Source organism: Labeo rohita, chromosome 9 (genome assembly GCF_022985175.1).
Source record: "Labeo rohita strain BAU-BD-2019 chromosome 9, IGBB_LRoh.1.0, whole genome shotgun sequence".
Classification (NCBI taxonomy): Eukaryota; Metazoa; Chordata; class Actinopteri; order Cypriniformes; family Cyprinidae; genus Labeo; species Labeo rohita.
This window is the reverse complement of record NC_066877.1, coordinates 17,548,090-17,558,379: the sequence shown is the minus strand read 5'-3', so window position 1 is coordinate 17,558,379 and position 10,290 is coordinate 17,548,090. Positions and strand designations below refer to the sequence as shown.

Here is a 10,290-nt window from a genome sequence, read left to right as displayed (position 1 = left end):
GTTCCTTATGCTGTCCTTAAATTAATTGCCATTTGATTTAAAATTTTACTAATGCAATGACTTACTGTAAATATTGTGGCATATAAGTCCAAATACCTTTGTGGGCTAAACTATATATATTTTGCTAATATCCTACAGTTTAACCATCATTGTTGGCAACTTTATGTATGCACTTTATCCTCTTTTTTTTCCTCCCTCCGATTTTTTATAACCTTAGTAACAGACCTTACTGTCAGCAGTTCATAGTTTAACACTTTTTAACTCCTATATTGTAAACACAGCCTGCAGCCATTCACCACAGAGTGTCTCCATGAGCAGTGACCTGACAGAAGTGTTAACTACAGCAACTCCTCGCTGTCTCACTAGCCGAGCTATACCTTGCCAAGCTCCTCTCATCTAGTTAACTTCAGTGATGTGATTCCAGCTGTCACTCTGTTTAATCCTATTCTTTACCTCAGTGCTCTCCACTTCACTCACACCTTCCATCACTCCATTCCTCTACACAGGCTATTCAGTCCTCATCTCACTCATCAGCTACGTGGCCACACAACAGGATTTAAAACTCATTAAGGAAATTCCCAATGACCTCTCTAATGAGTTATGAAGAGGCTGTATCAGGGTTGATTAGTGAGTTTGCTTTTGATGGGCCGCTTCAACAAATGGACTCGTACCCAATTTGAAAAGGTTGGGGTCATGGCACGGCCTCGGTTAGTGGTCAGAAAGGATATCAGGTACAAAGATGCCAGTGAGGAACCGGAACAGTCTGTGAGATACCTCCGATTACCGTTGTTATTGTACTTTTATTGGACATAAGTTTCATGATTTATTTAATTATCAAATGATGATAAATGTGCAAGTTGCTTTAGATAAAAGGGTTCTGCTGTGGCAAGTCTGAGGTTTTAAAACCCAGGCCTGGGGACCTCCAGTGGGTGTCTGTGAAAAAAAAAAATCATAATATTAATATAAAATAAAATAAAACAAAGCAGGAATGATAAAGCTTTATAAATATGTCTTCAAAATTATTTCCCTGTACCCATTATAAAATATAAGAGAATAAATACACAAAGGATTGGGTTGCTTTTGTGAGAAATGACATTTCCCTGAGAGACTGGCTATTAAACTATCCTGTGAATGACACAATAACAGCACTGTTTGATGTTAGACTGAAAACTCCTGAATAATTCCTTTGTCATTAGGTTAAAATACATTTATTATTGAGAAAATGATGCAAAATACAGTATTGTGGTCTGTAAAATTATTGGCAGCTGTGACAAGAACTTAACTTTGGACATTGGTTACCTTACAGCACCTTATAGTGTTAAATCAGAACTTACAGTTGATCTAAACTAATATATGATATAAATCAAAAGAAAGTTTTAAAATCACATGTCAGTTTAGAACTAATTTACAGTGTGGAATAAAAAAGGCATATTTTTGCATGCATTAAATATCTCTAGATAAGCTAAACCTTAACATAACTGAGTAACTTAACATATGAATATGTGACAATTTTATACAATGTCACATGTGCTTTATTTCACTTGAAATGATAATAGAAGCATGTGAAAGGCACTTTTCCTGACGTTTCAGAATGTCAGAAGCATGTAAAAATGCATCTGACATTTTTGGTGCACTCAAAAAAATAGCCTCCAGTCTCATCAAGTGATTTGGGCAGCTAACACAAAGACACATGTGTTTTGGTAGCCCATTACAACTAGGATCACACTGAAACGTCCTTTTTTTCTTCTGACACACACACACAAAAAGTCAATCTCCAGTAAAACAGATGACTCCACTGAAATGTTCCATGAATAGAGATGCTTGTGTGCTATCAGAATCTGGAACCCTGACAAGGGCTGTCTCTCCTTCCGTCACAGAGACTCTAAAACCCTCGCTTCATGCGCTGCATTTCTTGGGAAAAGAGCTATTTTTGTTTTTTTGGGAGTAGTAGGGAACAGTATAACTAATATGCCTATAAATTTTCTAGCTCATATCTAGTTCAATCCAAGCATTGCTATAAATGTTTAGGTTAAAGATATATCACATGCATTTGGAAGAAATATGTAATGTAAGGATGAATCTGATCCAAGAGCTTGCAGAAAATACTTGTAGCCTCTAAACTGTTTGAAAGATCCCAGTGGTAAAATCCAGATTTGCACACTGCAGGCCAACCAGTAATGACAATTATAAGACATAAAGCACTATTGACATCTGCTAATGGCCTGATCATCTTTCTAATGGGCAATTTTGAGGTCAAAACAATTACCATACTAATGAAGTTGATAGTAGCTGAAGTGTCATGGGATCTAAACTGCCATCGTTGTGACCCTTTGTGAGCTTATGTGTACACTGTAGAATGTAGAACTTAAAAATGAATTGGGTTTTGTTTTCTATGGGAAATTTTTGTAATGGAGAGTAAAGTGCTTGTCTAAACTATGGACAACATCACATAAAGAATCTTGAGAAAAAAAATCTACAACAGCGCACATAGAACTCAATACAATTTTTTAAAAAAAAATTCTGTCATTAATTACTCACCTTCATCTCGTTGTAAACCTGTAAGACCTTCGTTCATCTTCAGAAGATAAATTATGATATTTTTGATAAAATCCGTGAGCTTTCTGACACTGCATATGACAGAGCAATGCAACTACCACAGTTTAGAAGATACATTGTTAAAAACAAACAAAACACCCCCACAATTTGTTAAATCAACTTAAAATAATTTGTTACCCTGCTGCTTTAAAATTTTAAGTTAAGTCAGCTCAAAGAAGTTTAGTCAACTTGAAATGTCAAGCTGTACGAAGTAACAACTATAAAATTTGGTTTGTTAAACTTAAAAGCTGGGCTTGTTACCCAGCTGCCTTAAAATGTTAAGTTGAATCAACTCAAATATCCAATTTGTCGCTTAGTACAGCTTAACATTTCAAGTTGAGTAAACTTTTTTGAGTTGACTGAACTTAAAAATTTAAGGCAGCCGGGTAACAAATTATTTTAAGTTGACTCAACAAATAGTTTTTTAAAGTGTAGTAGACATTGTTAAAAGAGTCCATGTGACATCAGTGGTTCAACTGTAATTTTTTGAAGATATGAGAATACATTTTGTGTGCAAAGAAAACAAAAATAACGACTTTATTCAACTATTTTTTTCTCTTCCGTGTCGGTCTTTGACGCCCTAATTCTAAGCTCTGATTTAATAAAAAATATTTTAATTTGTCTTCCAAAGATGAACAAAGGTCTTACGGGTTTGGAACAACATGCTCAACTGTTCTTGATCTTAAAAAAAAAAAAAATCAAATTAAAATCTGGTAAAGGTGCATCAGCATGAATTACCTGTATTTTGGAAAGCTGTATGTTGTAAGAACATTGTATATATGTTGTGAAAAAAGAAATCAAGTAAATTCTTTATTTTTTCAGGAAAATATAATTGTAGATTGGATGTGACACCTGATTCTTTTCTTTTTGCTGTCTATTGTTTATGGAAAGCCCATGTTTTGATATTTGCTTCACACCGCCTTTCCTCCCAGTGAGGATGTTGACCCCTGGGAAATCATTTCACAACGATTAAAACTCAAAACACAGACCACACGAGCCAGTTATCTGCATTGAAGTCATACTGAAGGAAACATTTAAAACAGTACAAACTACAAAACAAGTATAATTATTCCCAGCTGAACGAGTATGTGGATGTACAGATCTAAAAATGATACTGTTCTAGTTGCCGTGGCAGATGCACTCAGTTGAGTCATTCCAACAATAAAAATGATTGTTACATTGTTTGGGAATAATTAGGTTGACATCCTCAGAAGCATGTCAGTGAGGAACACAAGGGATTCAGGCAACGGTTGCTGGATGTCATGTTTTTTATGATTTAAATGACCCGTTCATTACTCACATTTATGAGTATACGCATATTTATTGGTAATTTGCTATTTCTATCTTTTTACAGCAGTAAAGCAACCTGCCTGTCGTGAGCTGCACGTTGCACGTCAAGTCTGAGGTCATGTGTTTACAAGAGTGATGAGAGTGCGAGTGAGGCAAGATGGAGGAAATTTGCTGACTTAAACCGTGGCAAAGGTGACCAGGACTACAAGTGCACTGACAGCTTTATGAGCTGCTGGCCTGGGAGGAAAACGCTGGAACATGAGGCGCTGGCGGAGGTCCCAGATTTACACAGGTACTAACCAAAACAAGCTGGCGTCATACCAGTGCACCTCACAGCAGCTGATGAGCTACAGAAATTTCATGCATACTTGACCCTCATCCATTTGCTGTTGTGTATTGGCCAGAAATTGATGGAAAAAGAGAAGTATTGGGTCTGAGACACTTGTTCCATGGCATTTAAAATATATTTAGGAACATACAGCGGTACAGTCAACAATAATTACGCATTTACTGAATTAGCATAGAATTCACTTTTCTGCCAAGAATAACTTGATTCTGTGGAAACACAAATACATTAGAAGAAGTTGTGATGAGTGCTATATGTTACAGTAAGAGGCACTTTGATGGGGCGTTCACATACAGCGCTGGAGGTCACAGAGTGGCTGTATTGTTTGTTGTAGTGGGTGTTCCCACAGCTGGATGCCCTAATATTTGGTGGGCTGCACAATTAGGCATTGCTTTTGAGAATTAGGTATGGAAATAAGAGTATTACTTGACAAAAATTATATTTGTTCAAAATCCATTCTGAAAGGAAATGTGTGCATAATACATAATATTATCAAGATGAACAGTTAAATAAATGTAACAATCAAACTCAAAAGGCTGACAATTTTTGACACTGTTTTCTGTGCATCTTTTTTTAAATAGTTCAAGGGTTTTTAAACTGTTGTTCAGTGACCACCAGGGGGTCTTAATGGGATAGTTCACCCAAAAATGAAAATTACCCCATGATTTACTCACTCTTGAGCCATCCTAAGTGTATATGACTTTCTGCTTTCAGATAAATACAATCTGAGTTATATTAAAATAAATTCCCTGGCTCTTCCGAGCTTTATAATGGCAGTGAATGGCTGTTGATTTTTTTTAAACCCAATGAAATGCATCCTTCCATCATAAAAAGTGTTCGATATAAGCCAAGAAGAGACTGTTTTTTTTCTTTACTTCAAACAAAACTTGGTTCTCGTGAGACTAGCATATTCTCACCGGACCTTAGGCTAGGCCTACATCCTACGTCATCGGTTGGAATCCCACTCTCTCGTGAACATGCGTACGACAGTTAGGGGTAGCTAGAGATTACAGTTTTAAGTCTCCATATTGTTCTTACACAAACTCATCAATTTGCTTTAGAAGGCCTTTATTAACCCCCTGGAGCTGTGTGAAACACTTTTTAGGATGGATGGATGATCTGTGACTCTGTCAGTTTTTTCCATTTTAATTTTTCAAGATTTGTTTTTTTCCATTTCCATTTTTTTTTCCTTTTTAATGGTTAAGTAAAATGTTATTTATCAAAAAAGCATGTCTAGTTAATTAAAATCATGAAACGTATACAATTTAACATCAATTCATTCAAGGTTTAACAAAAATTAAGTTTAAACTAGTTAAAACATAAAAAATAGTTAAATAGTAAATTCCGTTTTTATGACTTGATTCTGCGATTCCGTTCGCGTCGTCCGCATCGCAGAAATCATAGGACCCTATGAATCTACATCATAACATGAGTTCTGACCTTTGTCACAAAAGACTTTCTTTGTTGCCTTTTCCCCCATCACGTTTTAGAAATCATAAGAAATTATATATCAGTTCAAAACTTGAAATCTCAAAATTTATCCTTTGAAAGGTATTTTAAAATCAGACATTGCATTACCACGGAAAATGTACATTACAATCATATTAAAAAATGTTTTCATTCATGAATTATAAAAATGTAAGTCTGGATAGTGCATTTTTTGTCTGTGTTCAAAAATGGGAGTGACAGTTAAGGGTTAAGGGCCTAATTAGGAAACATTCCAAGAAATACAATAAATATGGGTGTGGTAAAGTAACTATCGAATGTAATTGTTTTTTCAGATAATATTTTACACATTTATAGTATTTTATTACAACAAAAATGGGTCTTTTTACAATACAGTAGTCATCGCAGCTCTTGTCACTATACACCACACAAGTTCTTTGTCAGTGCAAATTGCTGTAAGTGTGAATTTGATTTAAAACATTTCTCTCAACACTCACAGCACATTTAAAGCAAATCTTTAAAGCTTAAGTTTCCTGAACTCTTCTAAATAAAATCATGCCTCTGTCGTGCTTCCAAAACAAGCTTGTTTAAACATCTGGGATGGTATAGTCCCTTTTTTTCGAGTAGAGTGTAAATGCTGTGTTTACACTTGACCGCCACATCTCATTAAGCAGCCTCTGCACTCTGACTGCCTAAATACTGCGTCACCCTCTTTCTCTCAGTTTGTTTTCTCTGTCATTCACCATGTATTTGCACTCACTCAGCCTGTGGGTTTGGCCCCTGGCAGCAGCGCAAACTGGTTATGGTGTAACCGCACCCCTCGTCTGCTTCATCCTCCCGATCGTCCTCTCAGCCATGTGGTGTGAGGTAACACGGCTGACCACAACTGTAAGTAGTTCCACCTTCAGCTCATGGAAACCTGGGGAGAGGGCTAGACCGTCAATTATGACCAGCATCTTCCAGAAGAAAAATACATTTCTCACTGTTAGCGGTTGAGGTATGGCAGTAAGGAGTTTAATGATGAGGTGGAAGGTCCTGCGAAATTAAATAATGTCTGTTGACCTCCATTATTAAGGTTCATTAAAGTAGTTCTGTGTAACCTAGTTTTCAAAACCCTGAAAAACGCTGACGCCCTCAGTAGCTTTAGCTGAACTAATGTGAAAAGGCTGACGTGCTACACTCAGTATACTAGTTTACAGTCTGCGACAAAATAAAATAGGTCTCTTGATTTATTTTATTTTTTTAAGCCAAATTTTTTTGATCAAAAATATAGTAAAACTATATATATAATTGAAATATTAATTAAAAAGCAGCTGTTTTCTATTTTAATATATTTTAAAACATAATTTTTAAAGCCTGCATTAAATTAATAAAAAATGACAGTATTACAGCATTTGACAGCATTTATAATGTCATAAATTCTATTTCAAATAAAGGCTGGTATTTTGAACCTTTTATTTATAAAAGAATCCTGAAAAAATGTATCACCGTTTCAAGAAAAATTAAATAAAATTTAATGAATGAATTAATTATAGGATTTGCAGGAATAAATTACATTTTAAAATGTATTAAAATAGAAAACTATTTTTTAAATTCTAATAATATTTCACAATATTAATGTTTTACTGTTTTTTAAATCAAATAAATGCAGCCTTGTCAAGAGAAACATGGTAAGCTTCAAGAAATAAAAAAAATATATTTTAGGAAATCAAGTAAAACATAAACAGTATATTAGCAGGTGAAAAGACAGTTTTAGGGCAGACTGCTTATCCCATCAATATGTTACAGCACTTGAACAAAGGTACTGCCAGGAAATATGCTAGGACATTTATTGAGCGGGACAAGCTAGTTGGGTCCAGTATTTTGTCTGGGAGGGCACAGTGGTCTGGGACACTGCCCAGACGTCATCAAATGACCCTGCTTTAGAGTAACAGAGATGTTTGCATAAGTTACAGACCAACAAACTCTATTCCAATCCCTGGTAAGTTGCCTTGATAGAAGGAATTTAGGCCATTATGGTTGTTCTTCAGTTGGCAGCAAAATTACACAGGCATTTTTAGATACTTTATTTTAGTCCGAGTCTATGGCAGCATTGCATGTATCCATGAATGTGGTAATCCTAGAATGTATTGCAATAAGTTGCAATGGACCTTTTCCCCTTTACTATTTTGGAAGAATTTATTTGTTTCAGTTGAGAAAGGTTGAGGTTCCATTTCATGAAGGTGGTTGCCTTTTTGAAGGCTTGTGAAAGAACAGAACAGAAAATTACTTCATAAAATTGTTTAAATATTTAAAAAAAAATTCCATTTCAGTGTTCCAACATTTGAGATCTCCAAAACACACGTGTGGTCAATATTTCACTATGTTTCTATGGTTACACAAGAAAAACCCCTTGGTTTAGAAATGTAGGTGATGTGTTTTCCTGCCCATTTTTGCACAATATTCTCTCCTGAGGAAAGCTGTAGCTCCTTCATGTGAGGCAGATGCCTAAAATTCACATACTGCAATCTTTCCTGAAAACAAAGTTCAGTTGTGTGAAAGCCAGTCTTCGTTTCAGTGGCGATTTGAGCGTGACTCAAAGAGATCAATTTTCAAATTAAGCCTGTGGGTACCTAAGTAGCATCAAACACTTGAAAGCCTTTGATTTTAGTCCTGCATGCTGAATATGTCACAGTATTTACAAACAAGAATACCGTTTAAATGCAGGCTGAGCTTTGAGGTTTAGACTTTGTGTTGGGAGTTTGTGTAGCATCCTGAAACTTCATTGGTGGAGCCAAGAACGTGTTTAAAATGTCACAATTTTCAAATGGGCTTGATCCTATTATATGTGAGAGGCAGTCTTTTAACATTTTTTTAATAAAATACAGAGATGTTTAAATTATTTATCTTATCAAACATACAAATCATTCATCACGAAAGATTAGGAGCAGAAATTATAAAGTCAAATGGTGTAATTGTAAATTGCACAATAGGTTAATGAGCCAGATCGAATGAGGAAAGAAGCAAGTGCCTCTTGTGTCATTTCACAAGATTTTGAGAAAAATTCCAAGAACATTAATTCTGGTTATTCACCTCCAATATACACTGGATAATGGTTATAAATAATATCTCAAACTAAGTTAGATCTGTTGGGAATATGATTATGGTTTTGAAGTCATGGCAGAGCTTCAAAGACCCTGCTTGCTCGTGTCTGATGCCAAAGATTAAGAACACAGATGAAAAGCTCTTCGCTGTGAACGCCGTTCTGTATTAGAAAATTGTGAGGCAACACTGACTGTCACTGAATGAAATAATAAAGTGAATGAATCTAATTGATCAGCGTTACAGTTTATTAAAAATGAATCATCCAGTAGCATTAACAATAATTTAAGTAATCTCTAACAACTGTGATCTTTCAGTGAGTATACATCCTCGCTTATGTTCACACAGGATGCATTCTTGTTTTCTATGATAGTTTTCAGTTGTTTTTAAGTGTACACTGACAAGAACAAGTCCCCCAATCATTTAACAATTGTACAAGTCATAAAAGAAAAACATACGACCCAAACCATAAAGTTCAACCCATAAACCTAACCATAAGTATAATAGGACGGCTCTGTTACATCTCACATTTTCCAGTGTTTCATACAGAGATGTTGTTTCATGTTAAAATTAGACTCTGAAAAAGTTTTGAAACCATTGCATTGTCATTTTTAAAATGCATTTTAATTGCATTTTTTAAATGAATCACACTAAATAATGTGTTGCTTTGAGAGCTATTATTAAAATAGCAAGCCCTGTACCATCATATTTTTAAAACATGATAAATTTACTTCTGTGGAACATGAAGAAATACATTTTGTAAAAAATATATTATTAATTATTAAAACTAATTATTTTATTTTATTTTTTTATTATTTTTTAAAATCTTTCCACCTGTTTCTATAAAGTTCACTTCCAGAACAAAAAATTACAGATAATTTACTCACCCCCTTGTCATCCAAGATGTTTATGTCTTTCTTTATTCAGCCATAAAGAAATTAAGTTTTTTGAGTTAAATATTTCAAGATTTCTCTCCATATAGTGAACTTCTATGGTGGCTGCGATTTTAAACTTCCAAAATGGAGTTTCAATGCAGCTTCAGAAGGCTCCAAAGCCATGGAAAAAGGGTCTTATCTAGCAAAACAATCAGCCATTTTCTAAAAAAAATGATTATTTATATACCTTTTAACCTCAAATGCTCGTCTTGTCTAACTCTGCGTGAACTCTGTATATTCCGCTCCAAGACAGTTAGGGTCTTTATGTCGAAAAACTCCCATCTCATTTTCTCCTCCAACTTCAAAATCATCCTACATTGTAGCAGAAGTACCGACCCAGTGTTTACAAAGTGAACGTGCAAAGATCAAACGCCCTTTACAAAAAAGTTTGAAACAGCGATGTAGGACGAAGTTCAAACTCGGGCACCAAAGAAGTCCACTCTGTCCACTCTGAAATGTTTTCCTCAAAAAACATAATTTCTTTACGACTGAAGAAAGAAAGACATAAACATCTTGGATGACAAGGGGGTGAGTACATTATGTGTAGATTTTTGTTCTGGAAGTGAACTCCATTAATGCAGAAGTGAGACTTTTGGT

The 10,290-nt window shown here is 35.0% G+C and overlaps 1 long non-coding RNA gene across 1 annotated transcript; it reads right to left on the bottom strand.

The window, feature by feature from the left end:
- Window positions 1-849: 849 nt before the first annotated feature.
- Window positions 850-10,019, bottom strand: LOC127171445 (uncharacterized). The gene is made up of 3 exons (XR_007828517.1): window positions 9,881-10,019; window positions 6,438-6,596; window positions 850-933 (listed from the first exon to the last, which is right to left on the bottom strand). It is a non-coding gene; the product is annotated as an uncharacterized LOC127171445 (long non-coding RNA).
- Between the last annotated feature and the right edge of the window lie 271 nt (window positions 10,020-10,290).